The sequence below is a fragment of the Papio anubis genome, chromosome 4 (assembly GCF_008728515.1).
Source record: "Papio anubis isolate 15944 chromosome 4, Panubis1.0, whole genome shotgun sequence".
Taxonomy (NCBI): domain Eukaryota; kingdom Metazoa; phylum Chordata; class Mammalia; order Primates; family Cercopithecidae; genus Papio; species Papio anubis.
Window position 1 is genome coordinate 31,421,311 of NC_044979.1, and position 27,265 is coordinate 31,448,575.

Sequence of the window (27,265 nt, forward strand, 5' to 3'; positions counted from 1 at the left end):
TTTTTTATTAGCTACTCCAAGGGTAGATCTGATATTTTGTTTATCTTAATCTAAATATGCTTCATAAGAATCTAAGAAATGCTGCTGTGCGTCAGGGAAGAGGCTTTTAAATGTAATGTTTTGTCTTCGAGGTCTCTGGAGGGGAGAGAATGGGAGTGTGATATTGAGGAGAGTTCTTTTAGGACCATGTCTCAGGTTCCAAGCTTCTCTAGAAATAGACAAGGTGCTTGACTGCGTGATGCTAAATATTAATAGTTATAGTTAGGAATTACTGAGTATTTGCCATGTTCCAGAAGTGCACAAATGAAACAGAATTAATTGCATAGTTTCTTTGAATAAATCCAGGATACAAGGTAGGTATTAGTCTCAGAGCATCCCATAAATTCCTGTGAAATCATGTGTGACAAGATTCAATAGTGTTTCTCTTATTTTTCACTTCCACCGGGCTGTGAGCTCCATGAGGCAACCGGTTTGTCTTGGTACTGTGGATCCCTAGTGCCTAGTATAGTGTCTGTAAGTGTTCAGTAAATCTTACATGAGTGGATTAGCGGATGCATCTGGAATCACAAAACTTAAAAGTAGAACTTATCCTCCTTGCTAGGATGCTGTCTGACATTTGGCGAATCCCAGGACCTTTCAGGATCTTAGCTTCCTCATCCTCGAGATGAAGATCTTGACCATTTCCTCTAATGGTTCATCCTTAGAGCACCGTTAGCCAGTTTAACTATAAAGTATTAAGGAGTCTCTGATGGCAACTACTTTTCAGCTTTCTTTTTGCTAAAATCTTGATTTTAGTCCAAGTTTTTGAAGTGAGTGATTTGGACCGAGAGAAAGGACACTGAAATCTATGGAGACCAAAATGGAATGAAAAGGCTGTTTTTATAATAGGAAGGCCTCAGGGCTTGTTTCACTGTCACAGGCTCTTGGAATGTTCATGTTGGGAGGAACCTAAGAAATGAGTCCAATAGCCTCTTTATTTCATATATACATATGTATGTGTGTGTGTATATATAAATATGTGTGTGTGCATATATATATAAATTAAGATAAACAAGTTATACTTAAAATATAAATTAAGTTACTTGCTCAAAATCCCAGCACTGGTCTGAAGCAGAGTGAAGCCTCTGGAGTCTCCAGTTTGTACGCTTCTGCTGCACCAAGCATTTGATCTCTACAACTAAATCAATATGTTGAATAATATTGTCTGGTAATATGTACAAGGGGCAAAGTATTAATGTTATTCTTCAAGCTTCTGTTTCATAGTTGGCTCAGTATGGAGAAGACTTAATGACGTATTAAACACCTTTGATTTCTCTTTATGTTCCTATTGGCTTGGACTTTCCTGCCAAATGCAGCACAAATTAATGAACAATTTGTTGTTTGTTGTCTTTTTTCCTATATCAATTTGAATAGCATCACAAAGGGTAAATGAAGAGTAAATGAAGCCTCATAAAGGGTACTTGACATGACACATCATGCTAGAAGATATGCTAAAATAACCCACTTAAGCTTCAGTTAGTGGGGCTCCAGCTTCATGGAAGACGAAGTACACATCTTCCAGATAAGAAACTGGACAGTGTGTGGGCAATATAGAGCAAGTTCTGGTGTCAAGCTCTAATGATGACATTAATCATAAAGGCTTGGAATTGTTATATATTGTGTCTAGGTATGAATCAGCAGGTCACCTTTTCTCGAATGGATGGACCTGTTCTCCATTCTTAAAAATTTTACATCTGAGGAATGTTTGTATCAATTAACTATTGAGGCATAACAAAACCATCCCAAAACTTAATGGCTTAACATAATAAGCATTTACTATTGCTCATGAGTTTATAGGTCTGCTGGATATTTCTCTGGTCTCAGCTTGGGTCTGTAGTCACTGTGGGTCAGGTATGCAGATCTGTTGATCATGACTTGGCACTCTTGTATCCACAGGTTGGTATAGAATACCTTTGGCTAGGATAACTAGCCTCTCCTCAACATGGTTTATCACTATCCAGTCGGCAAGTCCTGGTCTTTCTTTCCTTTCTTTTGACTTTTTCTTTCCTTTTTCCCCTCCCCTCCCCTCCCCTTCCCTTCCCTCCCCTCCCTTTCCTTTCTGAGTTTTCCTCTGTCACCTGGGCTGGAGTACAGTGGCACACAGCTCAGGCTCATCGGAGCCTTAATCTATTAGGCCCAAGCGATCCTCTGATCTCAGTCTCCCAAGTAGCTCCGACCACAGGTGGCACCACACTGGGCTACATTTGTAATATTTTATAGAGATGGGGGTCTCATTATGCTGCTCAGGCTGGTCTCGAACTCCTGACCTCAAGTGATCCTCCTGCCTTGGCCTCCCAATGTGCTGGGATTACAGGCATAAGCCACTGTGCCTAGCCAATCCAGGCTTTCTCTAAGAGTGTTTAAGTCTAACTGCAAGAGGGAGATCAAGGAGAACCACGACAGTCTCTTGAGACCTAACCTTGTAGTTGGCACATCATCATTTCATTTGCATTCTGTAGGCCAAACCAACTCACAGGGTCAGCCAGAATCAGAAGGAAGAAGGCAAAGTTACAGGGCAAAGAGTGTGGATGTAGGAAGGACATTAATTGAGGCTTCATTGCAATCACATTGAACACGTGCATATGTGTTCATAAATATGTGGAAAACACAGAATTAGGCAGAGTAAAGGGAAAATTTCCTCTTTGGTCTTCTACTGTTCTACTTTTTCCCCTAAGTTACACTATTAACAATTCTGTGTATTCTTCCAGGACTTTACGTGTGTGTTTCTACATAGGGATGGGGAGATATAACTTCCCTTGACAAAATGTATAGCTCTGGGTAGACTTTATAATATATTTTGTTTAAATGTTAATTATAGGTTGTATATCCCTTATCCGAAATGCCTGGGACCGGAAGTGTTTTGGATTTCAATTTCTTTCACATGTTGGAATATTTGCATATACATAATGACATATCTTGGGGATGGGACACAAGTATAAACATGAAATTCATTTGTTTCATGTTCACCTTATATGTATAGACTGAAGGCAATTTTATACAATATGTTTTAACAATTGTGGGCATGAAACAAAGTTTTGACTGTGTTCTGATTGCAACCTGTCACAGTGGAATTTTCTACTTGTGGGTGGAATTTTCTACTTGTGGCACCATGATGGCAATCAAAAAGTTTTGCATTTTGAAGAATTTTGGATTTCAAACTTTCAGATAAGCGATGCTCAGCCTGTATAAAATGCAGAAAACACAAATAAAAACTTCTATATCCATCACTCTGATTAAGTAATATAAACATTTGTAACATAATTTAGAGATTTTCCTTTTTTAAAGAAATAAAATGCTATACATTGGAATATACCACCATGTATTTGTTAATTGCTTATTTATTGATATTTAGATTTTGTATTTTTTGCCATTGTGAATATTTCTGCAGAGAACATTCTTGCATGGCTCCCTGTGTACATATGTTAGGGTTTCCCTAGAGTAAACATCAACACATGTAATTTATGGATCTAGGGCCTCTGTAACTTCACCTTTACTAGATATTTTCATTCTTTCCCCCAAAAGGTTGGTACCAACTTCCTCACCCATCAGCAGGATATAAAAGTTTCCCCATATCTTAACTCACAATTGGTATTAATACTTCTCAACCTGATGGGTGTGAAATGACATCACATAATTAGTCATTTTACATTTCTATGATTATTTTTGAAGTTGAGCATCTTTTAATATACTTACTAGATTTTGGAATCATTTTGGTAGTGAAGTATTAATATATGTCCTTTGTTCATTTTTATATGGGCTTGTTTGGCTTTCTTTTCCTGACTTTCGTAAGTCCTTTATATATTTTGGAGACTAATTATCTGTGTCTTACGCTTATCCTCTTTCAGTCTGTGATTTGTCTTTTTGCTTAGTTTATGTTATCTTTTGGGTATTGAGGTCATAATAGAAACTTCGGTAATTTGTTTTTCTATTTTCTGAAACAGTTGAAATTTAAGATGGATTCTGGCAAATCTCACTTCTAAATCTCTTTTTGACTACTGTTTAACATCTTTAATAATTTATATATTTACAGTAGAAACTAAGCTTTGCTTCAGCCCCCTGGGCTGCGTTGGGGGTTTTCCAATCCTCTCCTCAAAGCCTGTGCAGCCCTCATGGACCAAGTATCTAGTTTAAGTTCTCTGTTGGGCCACGGCCCAAGGCCAGGACTCCAGGCCCAGCCTCGAAGGCCTGTATTCTTGAAAAATACACCTTTAGGATGTCACGTGCAGCCCAGGTCCACCTCATATTCCTAACTTTTACTTCTGTATTTATTCATGGCTTCTGAGAACCTCCTATCTTTCTCTTAATTTCAGATCATATTATAAGATTTATTTTGGATATGTTTGATCCTGTTTTCCAGTGTTGATAGTCAGAGGAATGCCCATGTCAGCTTAGTCTCTCAGTTTGCCAGGAGCTCTCTGGAGAGGCTTAACATCTGATTCTGGTGGGTACTATTAGTGTCTCTTGGCTACAGTACTGATCTAAGGACCTCAGCTTTATTTGCTTGTTAATAGATTTAGCACAAGAAGGAGGTCAGTAGATCTACCTGGAAAGACAGAAGATATTAATACACATTTTCATCTCAGGCATTTTATATTTAAACTTTCATCAAGCACGTGGGTGAAACGAGTCCTTTAGAAAGAAAGAAAAATATTAAGGCTATGCCTTCCTTAGACAAGTGAAAAGCTCTTTTAGCAAATATTTGACAAATGTCTAAATCAATCCATATATGAATGTAAATTTGTCTGTTTACTCTCGATTGAGCTCAAGGCTGACTCACACCCATTTGCAGCGCTTGTTCTGTGAACATGAAGGACTCTATAATCCTAATTTCAGCTGCCTCACCACCTTGCACATACACGGCGTCAATGAGAGAGAGGGAAGAAATGGATCAGGTTTCACCTTGAATCACCCCAACAGCTATTCCTTCCTGTTAAAGACAAATGGAGTCTGGGCCAATGATTTCATGGATTTGATATGGAGAAGATGTCCCACAAGGCCCCAAGCATATACCAAGTTTTGTATAAAATGATCTGTAAGTTTTGTGCCGGCCTTTGATCTTACCCTTAAGACGGATCTGAGATTTGAGGACCTTGGCTTCCTAGCCTCCTATTGGTACCTACCACACCTGTCTCTTTAGCATCCTCTGTAGCCAGCTACTTTGATCTGCCCATGCCCACAAGACCAGGGCTCTGCCATGTGTCCCACGGTCCCTGACTGCTTGCTCTGGGTAGTGGAGACAGAGAAACAAAGGACTCAGAAGCCCAGGGCACTGGTTGGGACTGAATTCTGGCATCTTTTGAGTGATTGTGACTGGTCTGATCTCTGGATTCCTGAAAACTTGGTGACTCTGACCATTTAGTAATTTGTCAGTTTCTTCAGATGTTTCTGAACCTCCAGTTTCATGAGGTCCAGGATTCCCATACACAAGCCAATCTGATAAAATCTAGAATCTCACTTTTCAAAGTGAGAGCTAAAGGCCTGGCAGCTTTGGCATCACTTGGGAGCTTATTATTGAGGTCCCACCTGAGACATATGGAACATAATTTGTATTATAATAAGATCCCCAAGTGATTCATATGTGCTGCTCTACTTGACTGAATTTCAACTCAGTATTGGGTATCAGTATCAGGATCCTTTTGTCAAAACATGCACCCCTCACAATAATGGACACATCCCCCTTTACCTGCCCAATGAGAGTACTCTCTTGTTTAATGACCAGTTCTCATGAGTCTGTGCTACTGATAGAAGTATGACCGTCACTTGGGTGTGTTAGCAAAGGAAACAAAGATTAGAACCAGTGCATCTCATCTTCACTCTGCCTGCTTCTGACCTGGACCACACCCTGATTCTTCTGGACTGAGCAATATTTGATTATACTTCTCCAGTCCTGGTTGCTCTGGGGACTTGGACTAGGACATTCACATACTCCTCATGCTCTGCAACTCCCTGCTGCATGCCAGGTGAGCAGTAGCACAGACCAAGGTATTTGGCTTATTGTCATGGAGCAGAGCGAACGTCCACATCTACCCATGTCAGGTCTAGGACCTTGGCCTTGTTAACACTGACCTCTAAACTGAGCTTGTTATTGTGAGGTTCCTTGTCAGGTAATGAGTGCTTAAGCACCCACTGCTTCCAATTATAATGAATTATTGACAATATGGGCTCAGCCCTCAAGCAAGTTTCACAGTCTGAAGTGGGGAAATGATATAAAGAAGAGAGGACAAAAGACATGCAGAATGGAAAAAAAATAATAGCATGTAGGCCTGCCAGGTGGTTATCTTGGACCACATGGTGAGTATTTCATTATCAGGCAGTTGTGACACTTAAAAAATAGACACGTTCTCAATATAGTAACGACGGCCTTCCATACTATGGCTTGATTATTGGGAGTGTAGATGCTTGGAAATTTGCTGGCTCATGTAATCAAAACATCCAGAAGGTAGTTTTCCTGCCTGATTCTTTTTGAAAGTCTGGAGAAGTCATCTCACAAAATTCACTACCCAGAAAACAATTCATGAGGTTAACAGGCTTTACTAATTCTCTCAAATTTTTACTCCAACTCAAGTGAGGAAAATATTGCAGAAAGATATGCCGAAGTGCATTTTAATTATAAACCGATTTTTGTTGTTTAAAGAAAGAGAAAGGTTTTGGTTATCCTATATATTTGGAAGAAAATATTTATGGCCCACCTGAGGTAAGAGTGGAGGGACTTACCAGCAGATTTTTTTAAAAGAAATGTTTCTAGGTAGATGTGATTTTTGTTTATAATATTGATTATTTGTAAATCTGTCAGACTTTTGGGTTTGTAGATTCTGCAACAATGGCTGCATTTGAGCATTTGAGTATTATCTTGTTTGCTATTTTTCTGGAAGTAAAAATTAACATTTAAGAAAAATGACACGAATTTGTCCTGCTAATGAAACACTTTTTTTTTTTTTTTTGAGACAGAGTCTTGCTCTGTCACCCAAGCTGGAGTGCAGTGGCGCGATCTCGGCTCACTCAAGCTCCGCCTCCCGGATTCACTCCATTCTCCTGCCTCAGCCTTCCAAGTAGCTGGGACTACAGGTTCCCCGCCACCATGCCTGGCTAATTTTTTGTATTTTTTTTAGTAGACACGGGGTTTCACCGTGTTAGCCAGTATGGTCTCGATCTCCTGACCTCGTGATCTGCCCGCCTCGGCCTCCCAAAGTGCTGGGATTACAGGTGTGAGCCACTACACCTGGCCTGAAACACTTTCAAATAAATATATTTTATTTATAGGAAGGGATTTAATTTTCTTGCTTTGATTATGGCAAGATTTCATTTCAGGAAGTGCAGAATTAGAACTGTTTCTGCTCAGATTGAAGACATCCACTGGATAGATGTCCTTTGACCCAGTATTTCCTAAGCACATGGTCCAAACAGTGCAGGGCACTGGGAAGTCCCCATGTCTAATGACAAATGCTCATGACTAATGAGTCAGTGTGGGCGGATTGGTAGAATTTCAACATTGATCACAATCCTATATAAAAACCTGCTGCGGAGATGATTAACTAAAATGTATAAAACTCTGTCCCTCATTATCAGCGCCTTTATATCAAGGTAGATGCAAACAGATAGCTAGAAAGTGGCCAACTAAGCAAACAATGCTCCACAGAGTCCCTTTTTCAACAATGTCATCTGCATTGCTTACACAGTGGGCACTGGCTCCGGGCTGGGCTCTTAGCCGGGACAATCAGCCAAAGACCAAACAATCCAGCTGGACAAATCCAAAAGCATCCTCAAAGGAAGAGAAGGAACAACAAAAACAACAAATTGACCCAAAATGACAGTCATAGAAGACAGCCAAAACTTTGCAAGGGATATTATAGCATAACCAGGAGTTCTGGAATAAGTCTATGCCTATGTGAGGTTACCAGTAGAACACTTCAATTGGGAGCTCATCTTTAATTTTGTTTTGAGTGATGGCGGATCAAGGGCCCTTGTCTATATGGTGACAACAAAGTTGATGGATTCTGGTCTTAGCTCTGACACCGCTGAGCAGTGTGACTTGGGCCTACATACTCCTCTGGGGCCTCAGTGAAGAGGGTAGCAATATTAACCATTCCAGTGAGTGCCCACCATATGCAGCCAAGATGGTCTCGGGGACCATGGCTTTAGGGAATGGAAGCAGATGAACTGTGAAGTCACTCAGCAAGAAGCTCCATGGCTGAGAAAAATCAGCTTAGAAAATTGGATCAGACCTGGGTGGTGACTATATCAGAAACCTGCAAGAGGAAAGAAACACTGTAAATGCATTAGCCAGGGCAAAATTGATCATTTAAAAAATAAAGATAAAACAATGGATTAAATAAGCCATGCTAAATAGCTTATGCCCTGATAGAAATGGGATAAATAATTGGAATTGCAGGTGAGGGTTAGGGGGAAGGTTCTATTTTAATCCAGAAAAGAAAAGACTCATTTTCCCTTCAGTGTGAAGCATGTGCTTTAGTTTCAGATTCGTCTTCATGTTACAGGTGAAAGATAAAGGCTCCTGGTCCACCCTGGATGTTGGGTAAAATGATTCCACTAATTGTCCCAATCAGCTCCCTGAAGGTTAAGATGGCATTTTCTTTGCAGACACACTTTTAGTTTGTAAAATCATTAAGTTTTGGAGGATACTGGATGACACACATTGCTGCAATTATCCCTTAGCCTGGAGTGGTCAACTTAGTGGAACAGAATGTGACACTAATAAGAAACAATGTTATGGATAAAATCTCATGCAAGCTATTTGACTTCACAGAGTGGGGAAAGTCCATGTTTCATGAATACATCCCATCTCTGGACAACAGGCTTGCAAAAATAATGTTTTGGTATCGATCGAGATGGGAAGTGAGTGAATATGTGTGGTCAGTATGGGCCATCAGTATGATGAGACAGATAGCACAAAGCAGTTACCCTACAACCAGTGGGTCTCAAATACATGCAGGTACACTTTTCTTATGATAAGGTATTTTACTTTTTTTTTTTTTTTTTTTTAGTTTGGGATATGACCTTTATTGAGCTTATCCACCAGAGTGGAAATAATGTCTGTACAAAACCAAATGCGTGTTACTATAACTTCTGCATCACAATTAAAATCCAAACAGTTTTTTAAAAACAGTCAACTCAATCAAAACCCACTACTTCAGAATCAATAGCTTCTTTGAAGCCACAGTAACACTTAAATATGGTTAAGACTCGAATGCAGAAATTTGGTTGGTTGGAAAGCTAATTAAACTTCCAACTTGCTCAAATAGAATTACAAAAAGGCAAAATTGTGTTTTTCACAGAGATACAGTCCACTGGAATCACCAACACTGGACAGCTGTTAGAGTATTTAGAGTCCTGAGATAACAAGGAATCCAGGCATCCTTTAGACAGTCTTCTGTTGTCCATTCTTCCCAATCAGAGATTTGTGGATGTGTAGAATGACACCACCACCAGCAATTGTAGCCTTGATGAGGGAATCCAATTCTTCATCTCCACGAATAGCAAGTTGCAAGTGACGAGGGGTAATACGCTTTACCTTTAAGTCTTTTGATGCATTTCCTGCCAGTTCAAGTACCTCTGCGGTGAGGTACTCCAAGATGGCTGAGCTGTACACAGCGGCAGTCGCCCACACGTCCATGACTGGTCGTCCTAGATTTCAGGTGTCGATGAATACGGCCCACTGGGAACTGCAAGCCGGCTCTCTGCGAGCGGGAAACCGCCTTTGTCTTGGCCTTTCCGGAGTCCTTTCCAGCCTTACCGCCAGCCATTTCGAATTCTGCTGAAGCTCAAGCAAGCAAGGCAGAGAAAAGGCTAATCGGACCCACGGTGAGATCCCACCACCTACTCCTTCGTCGCAACGCGATTCAAACTGCCGGTATTTTACTATTTTATGTAGCCATAACTATAGCAGTAATAAAGTTTCCATCATCCATTATCTGAATGCTTACTCGTTCTAGGCATAGTAGTAAAGAGGTGCTTGAATTTTCTCCTTTAATACCCATAGCAATCCATGAGGGAAATATTGTTTCTCCATGTTATAGATGAGGAAACCTAGTCTCAAAGATGTGTGGAGACTTGTCCAATATCAGTCAATTAGGGAGTGATAATTCAAAGACTTGGTGTTCTTATTTAGGTGGACTCAGCTAAATAAGGATGACATGGGAATTGGCTTCTCAAACCTAGAAGTAGATTTTTATTTTATCACGTCGATTGTGCTTTTCATGCTAAGATATCAACACACGTAGTAAACGAATGAATGCCCTGACTGAATTGGTGTCTTTCCTTAAAACCTAAGGCACTGGGCATTTTGTGGCTTGCCAACCTGAGAAAGAGGTCAGTCTTATAGAACACTGATGGTTAAGATGCCTGTCTTCTGATTGATAGAGATATTTTTACAATCAGGTGGCAATGATTTTAGACAAAATTAATTGAAATCATACTATGAACTGGGCATTGCCCAAGTGCTTTATACATTATCTCATTTGATCCATAGGAAACTAAAGCACAGACAGCTGAGGCTTAGAGAGTCTAGGTAAGTAGCTGAAGGTCAGGTAGCCTGTAATTGGGAGAATTAGGATGTATAAACGATCCATCTATTTTCAGGATCAGAACACTTAACTGCCTCTATACTATATGATTTTATTTTCTGATCTGTGTTACTAAATATTTGGACATGTAACCATTTATCAATTTAGATAGCTTTCCTTTATGGGATTCCTTCTTGAGTGGATCAAGTGATATTTTATTATTAGCTTTAAATTATTGAAAAAGAAGAAAATTGCCTTAATTTTACAATTTTTTTAAGATAAAGTTTTTTCAAATTGAATATGGTTTTACTTATTCAAATGAGTTTTCTTAGCTGTGCTTTGGTGAGGGATGCTGGATTTTAATGCACTTACTACTTTATCTTATAACCACCTCTTTCTAAAGTGACAGTTTCTACGTCCTCACCTTTAGCTCATGCATATGTATACACAATATATAGACTTTGTACTCAAACCACTTTGCTTTCCAATTTTCTCCTATATTAATTAGGGTACAGGTTTGGCAGCTGTAAAAATTAGATGTCAAAATGTAATACTTCAAACAACATAGACTTTGTTTAGGAAGGCATTTCAGGGAGAGTAGGCAGCTTGGCTCCATGATGTCACCCAGACACTCAGGTTCTTTCTGTCTTATTGCTCTGCACCCCTAGGCAACTGTCCCCATCCAGGTGCTCAGTGGTGGCACCCTCCTTCACATCTGCATTCTGGCCCATGGGAAGGGGGAAGGGACAGAGAAAGTTAAGGACAAAAAATTTCCTTTATAAACATGTATGCCATTGGCTAAAATTCATATTTTATTGGCCAAAATCTAGTTATATGGCCATGTCTAGTTAGCTACAAGAGGGGGTTGTGAAATGTAGACTGTGGCTGAGCCACCTTTCCGGTAGTTCCTTACCTAAAAGGACAAGAGAAGAATGGACATGGGAAATAAGGAACAGTCTCTGTTCACAGCTTGTCCCTCTAGCATCCAAGTATCCCTTCCTACCCTTCATCCCACACAGAGGACAGGCCCCCTTCTTCCCAAAGAGGCAAACCAAAGTCCATTTATTTACTGCACCAGCTGAGAGTCCAGGCCTCTGGGATACGTCCAGGCCTCTCTATCAGGGTAGATGTGCCTCCAGTGACCCTGGCACTAAAGGATGAGTTATCTGCTATGAAATCCCTGTTTGAAATGGAAAATAGGAAGCAAACAGCAGAATCTAGTCAGTAGGAGTCAGCACTTTGTTGTTGCCACATTTCTCTGGGCAAGAACTGCTTGGCAGTCTTCATTAGGTCATCTTGGCCACTCCAGACTCACTCTCTGGGTATAACTCCCTGTCCATTGTCCTGGATGGCCTCTGTCTTTTGCGGCCACATCTGTGGTGGGTGTTGGAGAATATGCCCTCATTGGTAGCTTCCCCCCCTTGTACAGCTTGCTTTCTACTGGTGCAGGTTTGGGAACCTGAGATTTGGTTTAGTGATTAAACAGTCGTAACTCTGTCAGCCAGGTTTTTGTTTTCTTTGGCAATGTAATACCTGCAAAAATTCCAGTCTGTCTGCTTCCAGTTCCACATTGAAGTAGCCTTTGGCTATAGTTTTTAGCTACCTTTTGATTTATTGGCTTTGTAGCTTATTTATTGGCTTGGTAGCCCACTCCTAACTCCCTCAGTTTAAGAGCTTCTTCCTTGAGGTCATCTGAAGCAATAGACTCGAATGGGAAATCCAGGCCTGCCCCACCTGAATGTCTGCAGCTGAACTGGCTCCCATTGTGTGGCCTGGGAGAATATAGGAGGTTCTTCAAGGATGCTCTGAGCAACAGTATTACCTTCTGCCTGGGAAACAGAAAAAGTTGGCTTTTCTAGCAGGAGTCTTCACTTTCCAGCCGTCAATATCTGTATCTCTGTCCTTACAGCATGTGACCTGGTCTCAGATATTTTTGGTTTTGTTATGGCAATATGCGCCTCTAGGTAGCAACTCTATGTTAGAATACAGGCTAAACTGCTGTAACAAAGAGGTTTGTGAAAGTAGCTTAAACAAGCTAGAAATTTCTTCCTTTTTTACCCAGTGGTCTCAATCAAGGCAGGTAGGCAACCCAGGATGGGTCGGTACTTCCGCTCTGCAACATTGACTAGAGAAAGCCCCGATTCCTTCTGTTTGTTACTCTGCTGAGTCCCCTGGGGTTGCTCTCAGCTGCAGCACTGAAACTGGCTCCCATAATCCTGCTCACATTCCAGTCTGCAGGAAGGGGCAAGTGGGAGAGAAAGTGGAGGGTGAACATTGTCCTTAGGAAACATGAGCTAAAAGGTATGCACATCCTTCCTGGTTATACATTATTGGCCAAAGCTTAGTCCTTTAACCACTCCGAGGTGCAAAGGAGGCTGGTGGAAATAGGGAGATATAGTCTCTAGTGGGATAGCCATTTGCCTAAATAAAATTCAGGGAAATCTATAACCAAAAGGAAGAATGAAGAGTGGATAGTGGGGGGAGTCAGATAGTCTCTAACAAATCCTGCTGACGGATTATAAAATGAGGTTAAAACATGACTGGAGTCGTGGCAGGCCCTTAAATATTTTCTTTTTCCCAAAGAGCCTATCCATCATGAAAAGTGATAGGAAAGAAAAATCTCCTCTTGGTCCTGTTACTCAGCTCTCTCCCTGTGTTCTTACAAATACAATGTGAATTGAGTTTTAAGAAAAAAAATCACAGGACAAGTGGTCAAATGTTTTAAGTTCAAATATCCATCATTTTCTGAGTTCCTTTCAGCCAACCACATTATAATTTCATCATGAAAATTCTGTGTCTGGAAAGGTGCTTATAACTAGTTCCAAGCAGCATGATTTAGATGGTTTTTTATCTTTTCTTAATACTGCTATCATTGCCAGCCCAGATAGAGTAATTCAGACTTGGTAGTGGTAATGTGTGCCTGAGAGCAAGCACACTTATGCTGGTGAATGAAGAAGTAAAAATGATGAGCTGAGCGGCCAGCTTACCCTGTCTGAATCTCTGCTGCCCCTGAAAACACTGAACCTGTAGACGAAACTGCTTTCTGAGTTTATACTGAGGAACAAGGTTTATTTAGGTTAGAGGAGGAGGAAAACACAGAGGAGACATCAAGCCTGGGAAAGTGAGTAGGGTTGGAAAATGTGGTTTGAAAGGTATACATATGTATTGTTTTCTGATGTGCTAAGTTCATCTGGACATCTATAAGCAATTTCCTTGCTATCTCAGTTGAACTGTTATCATCTCTAACACACAGTTGTCAAAATTCACTTCTGAACCTTGCGAGTGTGCACACCTGTGCCTTTGCATCCCTCACCATTCGGTGAGTTGACAAGTAACTGCAGTTCTGATGCTCTGGCCTTTGTCTCATTCCGACCTTGAAATTGTTGTGCTCCTCCCCCATGTCCACATAGCATCTCCTCAACTCTGATAACATACTTTTCTAGTGTTTTGTGAGCTTTAGTTGCTGCCATCCTGCGTGGGTGTTGAAGGTTGCCGGTTCTAGTAAGTTTGCGTTTCGCGGTCTCTACCATGGTATCTCTGCCACCTTTGCTGTTAGCAGTTCTGAGGTAAGGAGTTCTGGGTCTCAGCCACAACAGTGAACTGTGTCTTTGTGTCCTTCACTTCCTTTCCCTCTTGTTTTTGCGTCTTTGCCATTGAAGTTTCCCTCTTCAACCCAAAGCCCTAGGTAGCCTAAAGTGATCTACACAAGCATGATGCCTCTCTGTAGTTTCATGCTTTGTTTTTAAAAATGCATGGAAATCTTGCATTCTACAGCACAATTTATTCATTTGTTAAATAAATGAAAGATCTAAATTACTACCAGTTAAAACGTTTATCTCCGTATGCTTCCATTACTTAAGAAAAACATGATTTGCAGGAAAATAAGCTATGTTTATCCTGTGGCTTTGCACAATCTTTTGACACATGGCTCCAAACCTCCAAGGAGTCAAAGTATTCCTCTTTGAGAACCATATACTATCTTAGTCAAAGAAATTAAGCTCTAACTGTGAGATATATGCTAAGGAATATTGTTTTCTCTCAGAAAGCTAGAAATCATATCACAAAAAAGACTACCTCCTTTAGATCCAGTCCTACCAACGAACCATTCTGGTTTCCGCCCATGTCTTGTTTGACCCATGTAAGTGTTTACTGTCTCTCTTTTGACCCTAACCAAAGGCACAAAGTATCTGAGATTTCTGTCTCTGACCCTTAAATGTAACTTCATACTATTTAGTGTTTTTTGACTTCGATATCGCCAGTCATTTGAAGATATATTTTATTCATTTGCCTTTCAATTTTTTTGTATTGCTATTTCTCTGGCTTAGATATTACCAGTATGTTCACTTTTAACTCTGTGGTTTAACCTCCATGTACACCATTATTAAAATCAATTTTAAAAAGTCATAAGCATGCTGTGGAGACCCATCACTGAACATTTTTATGAATGATTTAGAGTGGGGCTAAATAATTACATTTTGTGGCTGAAAGACTCTCAGTTGATAAGTTAGGGGAATAAACCATTTCTTTGCCTTCTTAAATATATGCTAGAACTATGTATTTTTATATCCATTTTATAATGTAGAAGCATCTTGATAGCATAGTTGAGAACTCTGGGGGATTTTGCCTCCATCCACATTTCTCTAAATTTGACTCCTTAAGTATTTGGGCAAGTACTTGGTTAAGTTTAAGTATCAACGTCATGAAGAGTTGTATGCATCATACAAAAGGAATAATGTCTTACCCCTAGCAACTGGGGAATAAGGGGACACAGTAAATATGTATCAACAAATATATCAAGGGCTTAATGGGTAGCAAGAATGAAGTGATTAAGTATTCATGCCCTCCACATGTATTCACCAAGCTCTGCTGCTTCCCAAACACTGTGCTAGCCCCAGAGAGGTGATAGAGAATGAAACAGACATGATTCCTGCTCTCATAGGTCCATGGATGTTACCCTATATTTATTGAGCACATATCACATGACAGACATTTTTCTGCATCCTTTACATGTACTGGTTGTTAATCTTTACAATAACATTATGAGGTATGAAATACATTTATTTACAACTAGGAATTGTTGGAACCAAGATTTGAACCCTAACATTTCTCCCCACAGCACAGAGCCCTTGACTTCCCCACTGTCCTCTTACATAATCAGCTGGTATGTCCAGCGTTATCAACCTGTAAGCTGTGATTAGTGCTAAGAATACCAGGTGCTGTGAGAATTTAATTGGGATTGGTAAACGTGGGTTCAGAGAAGGCCACATAGAGAATAGTTAAAAGTAGCCAGTGAAGTGTGAACGGAACAGAGACTGGACCAAGTCACAGAGCTTGGTGTGTTCAGTTTTTACCTGACTAGAGGAAATTTCCAGATAACATTCATCCAGTCCTTAATCTATGTTCTTAACTCTTTCCAGGATGTACTATTCGCCTGCATTGCTCTTCGCACCTGACTGTACAACCTAAAGGAGCCCTCCCCTTGCTTTTCTGTAGCTTTGAATCCAGTCCCTTTAAAAATATTTTCTGGAGAAGAGGAAGATAAATGTGTTTCTGGCAATAGCATTCTGCTGGAGGCTAAGCCACATTGCAGCTGTGTTTGTGAGGCTGAAGGCGTCATTCTTGTAACTGTGAGAGGATGGGTCTTTCTAGGAGTGAGCACACATAATTCCTTAGAGAAAGAATTTTGGGTTTTCACTATCAGAGTCATCCTCATTCTGGTTTTAGCCTTTCCTGGATAGGAATAGGTTTCAGCCACTAGAACTCTGACAGCTCAGTTAACTTATTACTTCTTGATATGATATAACTCCACAACCTGAGATCTTCTGTACTTCATTTCATAGCCAATGTGGTCTTAATCAGACATTTGAGGGAATCCATCTGTCTCTATTTTTCTTGCCTCCACAATCTGAATTGCACAAATTCATTTCTGACTGTTCTTTTGAATTTTTCTTCTTTATGTGACCTGATAATATTCACTTCTGCCTGGTTGTAAGGGACTATTATTCTTTTTTCACATATCTTAATTTATAAGACCTGTACCTCTCCAAGAAAGTGGAGAGAAGAAAGTGCTTAAGTCATTTCATTAAACTTAATTTGTAGTCTCCAGGCTTATTTGTATATTATTTACCTGCTATCCTTTGAATGCAATAATATGCCTTAATATGTATATCTGTTTATTTTCTCTAGCAAGATAGTGTACTATTTAAGGGTGAGCACTATGCTTTTATAAAATAATTGTTCACAGAATCCTGTATGTTGATCAACCATGGATACACAAGAACGTGTCTTAAATAACTAACACTGTGGTAATTCTTTATTCAGTTGTCTGTGATTATTTTTTGTAATGCCAACCTTGAATTTAGTTTGTCAGCTAAAAATACATCCTTTATTTTATATTAACTAAGGATAAACAAGTTAATCATTGATTGACCTTTCCTAGCTTTCTTACTTTTGGCATTGAAGAGTATTAGCCTTTACATACTTTGGTTTCCACTGCCCTTTAAATAAATGTCCAAATGCCGCAATTAACCTAATAGATTCTTAAGAAAGACTCATAGCAAAGGCAAACTAAACAAAGTAGTCAACCTACCAACCAACATAAGACATATTCTATTCTTGAGGAGAATAGAAAAAATCATTTATGGCCATCTTTTAGAGATGCTAGTGAGACTCCTGCATTGGTAAGGTTGACGCAACATTACCCGTAAGTTTCTTTCTAAGATGCTATTTTAAAATTTCCAGGAGAAATTAAATAAGAAGATTAAAAGGAATGTTAGTTAGCAAAGTAAGTAGAAAAATGAGGGCTTTGGAATTTGTTGTGAGGAGGGCAATAGTTATTTTGAGTTAGATGCTAAGTGCTGTGTGATGCTCTCAAAGCATAAATTAATAAGTATTTGTAATTTATACACATCAGAAAATATATTGCAATGTGAGCTGATGTCACTAAATAGCACTGGCTGAGGCATTTGTCTAGAATGTTGCGTGAGATTGAGGAAGCAGTGGACTCATCAGTAACTCAGATTGTTGCAGGAGACGTTTTTTTTTTTCCTATGAGGTTTTTTTTTTTACAACTTCAAACTAGAAAGTGAAGAATTATAAAGACATATTTACATTGTTCAGTTGTCTTGGTGAGACTTCTGCCCTCTGAAATTATTGAGATAATACCAGTATTTTCCAAAACATGAAGGACAGAATTTGACATCTATTTGAAGCAATGTTTTATAAATTCTCGATTACTATTTTTGGCTTTTGACTTTTTAGTTATCTATGAATGACATGAAATGCTATTAATCTATTGTTTGTTAACCTAGTTACAAGCTACATGTCCTATTATGCTCAGTGCAATTTTATAAAGAATAATTTATACTAAGCATGCAAAAGCATGCCTTGGGTAAGGATTAATCCATAAGCCCCTAGAGATTACTATTTTTCACAGAATCTTTGCAACCTGAGTGTTTTCATGTACTGATTCAGAGCACATCATTGAATTTGTGTTTGGAAGAGAATAAAATATACTCTTCTATTTTCTTTCTTAGCAATTATAGGAGCTCTTGTCGTATGCTGTGGCTCGTTAGCTCTGGCACACCTTGAAAATCTTTATTTCCCATTACTCCTGATAATTATTTTAAAAATCATCCTCTATTTTAACTAATGCCTTTTTTTCCCTTGGCTATTCTAAATTTTACTTCCATTCCAAGGCATTCAGTATCAGCTCTGCTTACAGACAAATTGTTTCATTGCCCTTGAGAGCATTTTCTGGAAACTTCAAAAGTATCCCTTCATCCGTACCAAGCAGTGAGCCTACTGGAGAGAGGTGGAAGGAGAGGTGAGGCGGGTATATGAGTGCCAGATGGATGGGGACAGAGGAGACTTGGAAAAGCAGAGGAAGAGAGAGTTCAGGAACAGGCCAAGGTATAATAAAGAGCAAGGATTATGAATACAAAATACACCTCAGTTGCAAGGTGAAAAGTAGGGGTCTCCAAGAATTCTGACTCTGAATGTCACTCATAATATTTGGCTCACATGAAACATTTAATAATTGATAGGAATTATCAGGCTCATAATCTTAACTATATTTTGTAACCCATTAGAAGTTAGAAGGAAAAGTGGCCATGAAAACTAAATAGGATAACAGTTAGGCTGATAGGATGATGGAACTGGATTATCAGAGGAGATGAAAACTTGGTTGAAGACCCATCATTATCATTTGTTTAATATTGTGCTTTCCCTTGTCTAGAACCTTGTCTGAGACCTCATCTGACATTCCTGAGGCAAAAACATATCACAGTCAGAAGGAGGACTGGGCAAGACCAGAGCACTGTGTCCTCCCAAAAGAGGTTTTCTCATGCATTTATAGGACTACCTTTCCCTTAGTTAATTTCTAACCCATACTGAGCAATTTATTTTGTATGCCAGCTACTGTTCTCGCTGTTCTGCACGTGCCAGCTCATATAGCTCATATCAACTCTCTGAGGTCAGTACTACTACTATTGCCATTAAAATAAGGAGAAAACAGGCACAGAGAAGTTAAGTAGCTTCAGTAAGATCACACAGCCAGGAAATAGGAACTGGGTTTTGAGCACAGGCAGTCTGGCTCTAGAGTCTTCATTCTTAATCACTGCTGTCTCCTTCCTATCTAATATAGCTCAGTAAGGGCTTTGCTCCATGAGAATCACATTCTAATTGGTGAAGACACGGGGCTATGATTCCTTTCTTATGGCCTCTGTTGATGGAGACTCCACATTCATCTTATCTTCTATATTCTTACTAATTCAATGAAATACATGAAAGTACAGTATAAATTGCAAAAACCAATATAAATATAATTTAATTATCTCCCAAACAGGGGAATTTGTCCCTTAGGTCTTCCTTAAATGTAAGTTTCTTTATATTTTAAATCTTGTATGAGTACAGAATTCTGCTCTACCAAAAAGGGTAGACACTAACAACATGTGGCTGTTTACATTTAAATTAAAGACTGGACACGGTGGCTCATGCCTGTAATTCCAGCACTTTGGGAGGCTGAGGGGGGTGGATCACCTGAGGTCAGGAGTTCGAGACCAGCCTGGCCAATATGGCGAAACTCCGTCTCTACTGATAATATAAAATTATCCGGGCATGGTGGCATGTGCCTGCAGTCCCAGCTATATGGGAGGCTGAGGCAGGAGAATTGCTTGAACCTGGGAGGCAGAGCTTGCAGTGAGCCGAGGTCGCGCCACTGCACTCCAGCCTGAGTGACAGAGCGAGACTCTGTCTCAAAAATAAATAAAATAAAATAAAAAATAAAAAAATTTAAATTTAGAACTCAGTTTCTTAGTCACGCTAGCCACATTTCATATGCACAATTGTCCTATGTCGCTAGTGACTGCTGTCTTCAATAGCACAGCTATAGAATGTGCTTGTCACAGTAGTAAGTTCCACTGGCCAGCACTAGACAGATTACAAAAGGCAGTATTTCCTTTGAAATGAGGCAACATAATAATTAAATCACATTGGCATTGGGCTATCTTATTTTTAAGCTTTTTTATGCTTATAGAATTAATATGATATAATGTGTCTTCCCCTTGGTCTTCTTACTTACTTATTAATTCCTTTAAGCAAATTTATTTGTTCTTGTTCCTTTTGTTTTCCTCCATTTTTCTACTTCAACTCCTTCTTCTGTACTGAGTGTGTGTGAAAGCAGCTGCCAGAGCCCATTAAATGCATCAACCCCTTTGCCTGTGGGCAGTCTGCTTTCAGCCTTGCTTCCTCAGACAACCTTTTCTGACCTGCAAGAGGATTCTCTCATACAGCCAGATTGGACCTGAGGTTCTGCAGCACCCTTAAATATGTATTTTTTTTTCCTTAAAAGTGTTCACACTTCCTTTTTAAAATATTTTTGTAATTCCTCCTATTAAGGGTAGACCTCATATTTAATATACATGTCAAAGATGTTATCCATATTATATTTAGTAAGTCACACAAGATGAACAATTTTATGTATCTTTTAGGCCAGCAAATGTTTTAACAGTGTCTTGCACTTTTTTTTTTTTTTTTTTTTTTTAGGCAGGGTCTAACTGTGTTGTCTATGCTGGAGTGCACTGGCATAATCTTGGCTCACTGCAATCTCCGCCTCCTGGGCTCAAGTGATCCTCCCACTTCAGCCCCCCAAGTATCTGGTACTACAGGTGCAAGCCACCATACCCAGCTAATTTTTGTGTTTTTTGTAGAGATGGGGTTTCCTCACGTTGCCCAGGCTGGTCTCGAACCCCGGAGCTAAAGCCTTCCACTCGCCTTGGCCTCCCAAAGTGCTAGGATTACAGGTGTGAGCTACCATGCCTGGCCACCTTGCACATTATTATTATTTATACTTTAAGTTTGGGTACATGTGCAGAATGTGCAGCTTTGTTACATAGGTATACACGTGCCATGGTGGTTTGCTGCACCCATCAAGTCATCATCTGCATTAGGTATTTCTCCTAATGCTATCCCTCCCCTAGTCCCCCACCCCCTGACAGGCCCTGGTGTATGATGGTCCCCTCCCTGTGTCCATGTGTTCTCATTGTTCAACTCCCACTTATGAGTGAGAACATGCAGTGTTTGGTTTTCTGTCCTTGTGTTAGTTTGCTGAGAATGATGGTTTCCAGCATCATCGATGTCCCTGCAAAGGACATGAACTCATCATTTTTTATGGCTGCATTGTATTCCCTGGTGTATATGTGCCACATTTTCTTAATACAGTCTATCATTGATGGGCATTTTGGTTGGTTCCAAGTCTTTGCTATTGTGAACAGTGCCACAATAAACATACATGTGCATATGTCTTTATAGTAGAATGATTTATAATCCTTTGGGAATATACCCAGTAATGGGATTGCTGGGTCAAATGCTATTTCTAGATATAGATCCTTGAGGAATCACCACACTGTCTTCCATAATGGTTGAACTAATTTACACTCCCACAAACAGTGTAAAAGCATTCCGATTTCTCCACATCCTTTTCAGCATCTGTTGTTTCCTGACTTTTTAATGATCACCATTCTAACTGGCATGAGATGGTACCTCATTGTGGTTTTGATTTGCATTTCTCTAATGACCAGTGATGATGAGCTTTTTTTTTCATATGCTTGTTGGCTACATAAATGTCTTCTTTTGAGAAGAGTCTGTTCATATCCTTCTCCCACTTTTTGATGCGGTTTTTTTCTTGTAAATTTGTTTAACAGACCATTTGCCCAGTCACAGGTAGCAGAAATTTAAAAGAGGCCCTCTGTAAGATAATTATCAGGTCTCCATCAAAGATATTGCTGTAAAAATTTCTCCATGGGTGAAAGACTAGGTTAAGTAATATCTATAGTCTTTTACAGGTCTATAAGCTATAATTTAAAATTTTATTAACTTTCAGAACTCCTGACAGCTTACACTAATGATCATAAAATGTAATAAAGCTAACATTTAAACTTATATAGTATGATGGGATATCATTTTCCATATATTACATTAGGAGAACATTAACCATACAGTATTCAATATTGGCAAGGGTGCTGTATAATCATATATTTCTAATAAAAGTATAAATTGGTATAAATATTTTGGAAAACAATTTGGTACTATGTACCAAAAGCTATGAATACATTCAACCTACTGTGAATTTATATCAAGGATATAGAAAACAGAATATAAGAAGAAAGCTATATCAGGAAACTATGTGTTGCAATGATATTTACACCTGTGAAATATTGGTCATGACCTAAATGTCCAAGAAGAAGGAGAAGAGTAAGTAAAATTGGTTATATCAATTCTGTGGGATATTAGGTAGCTAAGAAAATGATGACTATCAGGACTATACAAGGAATGACTGTGTGCCCAGACTTAAACCACATCTTAGGTTAAAAATCGAGTGTTCTTTCTGTTGCTTCTCTTGTGATAGCATGATAATGCTCAATGGGAAACGAAACACAAAAAGTATATGCATATTCATAATTTATGGATTTGTATGGATAAAGACTGAAACAAATAATAATTTTTAATGCTGGGATGATAGGAATATGGACAATTTTTTCTTAGAAATTTTTCTTTATGTCTTTGTGCTATGACTCCACAATGGTGTTTTAACAATTAAAAAAGCAAAAAATACCAAATCAGTTTTATTTTGGTTTCAGAATTGTATTGTTTAGATCTTCAGCTTTCCCACAGATTGCTTATTATTATCCTTCCCAATTTAGAAGAGTTAGATATTTAATAATAGAACACATGTGCAGCAATTCTAGTACAGCATTTTGCTTTCTAAAAATTCATTCAGCACAAATTTCACAGAAGCCCACCTACACTTTTTTGAGCTATTTAATTTTTCACAGTTTTATGCCCATGTTGTGCTATGGCACCCATGCAAAAATAACTTAAGTGTTAACCATTCTGCAGAAAAATAGAAGAAACCTTTGTGATAGCTCTGAAAATGATGAATCAAGTGCTATTTTGGGGAGTTTTCCATGCTTAATAATAATAAATTGAAAACAAGAAGAAAAAATTCCTGTTTTGAGATCTTGCTCTCTTCTGTCACATTCTACCTGAAGTTATTAACCATCATCTCCCTTCCCTTCATTTCTATATCTTTTCTTCCTCTCTCTCTCTGTGTGTCTCTTCTTTGCCTGTTTTTCTCCTGGTTTCACATAAATTGTGGTCTTGCATGCTGAGTTTCCAGGACATTCACTGGGGACTTGTTTTCCTGGAGTATTGTGAAGCAGCATTTATTTGCCTATGGATTTGGTTCTTATAAGGGTCATTGACCTCTTTCTCCTTCATTTTCCTCATTCAACTTCTTATATATATTGTAAGCTTGGAGAGGCTCCCAAGTTCATTAATTTCTTTTGCATGATGCTGTGTACAATTAGAGCCAGATAAGAGCCGGATTCTTATTGACATAATCAGCTTCTAAGATTAGTACTTTTTTCTATAAAGAGAGAGAGAGTCAGAAGGAAGGGAGAAAGGAAGGAAGGAAAGAAGGAAGAAAGGATAAAGGAAGGAAAGAAAGGAGGAAGGAAAGAAAGAAAAGCAAAAAGGCAGGCAGTATCACCCACATGAGGACTGTGGATATGAGTTGGTGGAGGGTGAGGAAAACCTGTTACTAGAAGACAATGTGCCAACCTGATATCACATGAGTTACTATATTTGGGACATCCATGAGATCCTGAGGGATTGTGCAGTCTAATCCCCATTGTGGAATGACATAATGCAGGAAAATAACATTTTTTTGAGTTACATGATTGTTCCCAAGTTTATGCCCAAGTGATGTTTGAAATCCACAAGATTTAAAATGAATAGTTATTATTTGGTATTAAAATGAAGGAATGCCTTATGAATCCAATACCTTTTATTTCTTTCATCACTTGGATCCCAAATTCTCTGTCAGTTGGGATCCAGTCCCCTTGCCTGGCATGGGCCTCAGCCTGAGACTTTTCCCCCTATTGCGGATGTTTGATTCTCCTTTCTCTTGTGTAAGTGATGAGGAGCAAGGAGTCTCTTCAATCAACAAGGAGTCTAGACGTAGGTGGCTCATTTGCCATTGGAAAAGAAACCACTCCAGATCCTCTCTGGAGAACTGTGAGGTAATTAATTCCAGAGCCTCATACCATATATTAAAAAAATACATGTAGATGTATTTGAATCACAGATTAATGGAATCTGTGATTTATTTCTCAAATAGAACTCATCTGGTTTCAATCTGAATGGGTTAGCTCAGACTTTGCCAAGAAGCTTTCTCAAAACTCTTCTCTTTCTAAAAGCACTCATGCCCGAGTTTCAAGCTCTGTCTGGAGGGGTTGGAAGACAGCCACTGATAGATTTCACACTCCACTCTATTTTCTTATGAAACACTACTGAACACCTACCAAAGTTATAAATTCACATACCTCATAGCTAGGACACTAAACTCTGCCAAGGCACATGACTGCAAATACCTACCTCTGGGTTCTCATGTGCTTCCCTGTTCTCTGAAGCCGTTTTGCCCACTGAACTTCATTTTCTTGTGGCCCTTGAAGTGCTTAAAAAAGATTACTTGGGTAATAATTATGTCTTTATGTGAGAGGACTCTTGTTTTCTTTATGATAGCAACAAACATAATATTCTATTGCAAACAATATCCAGAAAAAGTGTCAGTAGTGGTTTTGATTAAATGATAGGTCTTCTTTGTTATTAAAACCAATTACTGATATGTCTGAAAAGAACTTTTGACATTTGGATATCAGACCAGTTAGGGACAGTTTAGTAGTTTAGTGTTGACTTACATGAAAAGCAGATGATTTAAACCCAGGCAACATGGATTTTCATGTGGTTCTTATTTTAGTCAATGCATGTTATTTTCTGGATTTTGTTCCTAAAAATATTAAACAAGCACCTGTTATGCCGCCAGAACAAACAAACAAACAATCAGTGTAAGATAATACAGGCACAGGCATAAAGGTGCAGAAACGTTTTAAAGAGAAACCTGGTTATGGAAGATGCTTCCCTAACATATAGGACTAAAAGTATCTTGCTGTCTTTAAACTCTTTCTCCTCTGTATTAGTTTATTCTTGTACTGGTATAAAGAAATACCTGAGAGTGGGTAATTTATAAAGACAAGAGGTTTAATTGACTCATGATTCTGCAGGTTGAATAGGAAGCATAGTGGCATCTGTTTCTGGGGAGGCCTCGGAGCTTTTACTCATGGTGGAAGGCAAAGTGGGAACAGGTGTCTTACATGGCAGGAGCAGGACCAAGAGAGGGAGGGGGAGGTGCTACACACTTTTAAACAACCAGATCTTGTGAGAGCTCACTTACTGTACAGTAGCAAGGGTGAATGGTGCTAAACCATTCATGAGAACTCTGCCCCCATGATCCAATCACCTCCCACCAGGCCCCACCTCCAGCATTGGGGATTACATTTCAATATGAGATTTGGGTGACAACACATCCAAACCATATCATCCCCACTCCCACTTAATGCCTTTAAAAATCAGGGCCCCAAACGTGTATTTTACCCAAGTGATACTGTATACAGTGCTACTGGACTTAACAGAAACCCGCTGCCCTCCCCCTACTTTTGAATCTTTATCCCCAAGAACAATTGTTTCCAACCCCTTTAGCTCTTTTTTTGGTTATTTGTCTCCACTTTTCACATAACATTTGTATGTTGCTATTTCTTGATTTTTTTTTAACTTTCATTTTGATTGTCTGTCTACTAGGGAAGATGATGACTTAACTCCCCACAATATACACATTGCACATGGATATGCGTATGAACACACATACACTTCCTTTCCTCCAATCTTTCCAGTAGGATTGTGTCATAATTCTGATTTAATTAGTATTCAGTGCTTGTATTATCATGATTCTGCACTTGAAGTTACAGTTAGTCTAGATAGTGTACTAAAATACCATTTCTATTCTTAAACATTTTGTTTTTGCTGAAATTAATCATTTCTTGCTTTGTCATATGCTTAGATTTCTATATAACTTATCAGTTCATCCTCCAACTTTGACAGAACTGTACATATGCTTTCAGTATATCCAAACACCTCAAACAGCTCATCCATTCAGTTTCTTTTCTTCTTGGAGATTCTTCTGGAGACTTCCATTTCCCTCCTCTAATCTGGATGGGATGATCTTTGGACCTTTGATGGCTGTTAACTCTGCTTCTCTTCATCATCACTTTGAGAAATCCCCTTTCTTTCTCCTGTGCTGAATTCCTTGATACTTGGATTCCGGGTCTTGTTCGTTCTTGTTTCCTTCCTTGGTTGGAAAGCTTCCTTCCATCCCTGGGGAGCTTCCTAAAAAAGGTGTGCATGAAGGTAAACGATTTTTTGAGCTTTCTTCATATTTGAAATAGACTGTATTCTACCCACACACTTGATATATAGTTTGGCTTGCTTTCTTTTCATTTCAAATAAAACTCATTTTTTCTTATCATTTTGAAGGTGTTGCCCCATTTTCTTCTGACTTCACATTATTGCTGTGAAAATCCTGAAACCATTGTGAGCCTTAATCCTTTGCTGTAATCTTTTACTCATGAGTGTTTTAAAATTTTGTGTTAATGTTCCTTCATACAGGGTTTTGTTCCCTCCCCTTCCTTCCCTTTTCATTTTGCTGGCATTTTGTAAGTATTTTCAATCCGAAAATTCTTGTCCTTCAGTTCTCAGAAATATTCTTAAATTTTTCTTTGGTAATGGCCTCTCTTTATTTTCTCTTTTGGGGATTTCAAAATTGGAAAGTTAAGCCTCTTGAATGAATTCTCTAATTTTATGATCATTTTCATTTGTTTTACTTTCTGAAATATTTTCTCAACTTGCTCTTATACCTAATCTGTTGAGATATTTCTATCTATCTTTTCCTTTTTCATTTCTAGGAGCTCTTTCTTGCCCTCTGAATGTTTCTACTTTTAGCCTCCTATTCTTGTTGCATGGACACACTTCTTTTCTCTGAGGATATTAATATTCTTGAAGTTATCTATATATGTCTTATTTCTATGTCCTTTGAGTGTATCTCTTCTGTTTGTTTTGGTTTCTGACTTTCACAGTAGAGGCTCCTCTCAAATGTCTGCTGTGAAATTAAGAGTGAGGTGCTGACATGGCGTTTGTGAGCCCTGGAAGCGAGGACAAAGTCATTGGCCAGTGGGCTTTACTTTAGCTTGAGCAGGTAGAACTGGTCATTTAGCTGGGAGACATCCATAGATGAGTATCAGTATGTCATCACCCTT

The 27,265-nt window shown here is 39.0% G+C and overlaps 1 protein-coding gene and 1 pseudogene across 11 annotated transcripts in view; one reads left to right on the forward strand and one right to left on the reverse strand.

Annotated features, from left to right (window-relative positions):
• The window catches only part of GRM8 (glutamate metabotropic receptor 8), an 824,703-nt gene that overhangs the window by 311,695 nt on the left and 485,743 nt on the right, over nucleotides 1-27,265 (forward strand). The gene's annotated exons all lie outside the window — the stretch shown is intronic.
• LOC101009388 lies at nucleotides 9,042-9,898 on the reverse strand (annotated as a pseudogene). The gene has a single exon (XR_160426.4). The product of XR_160426.4 is annotated as a histone H2A.Z pseudogene (transcript).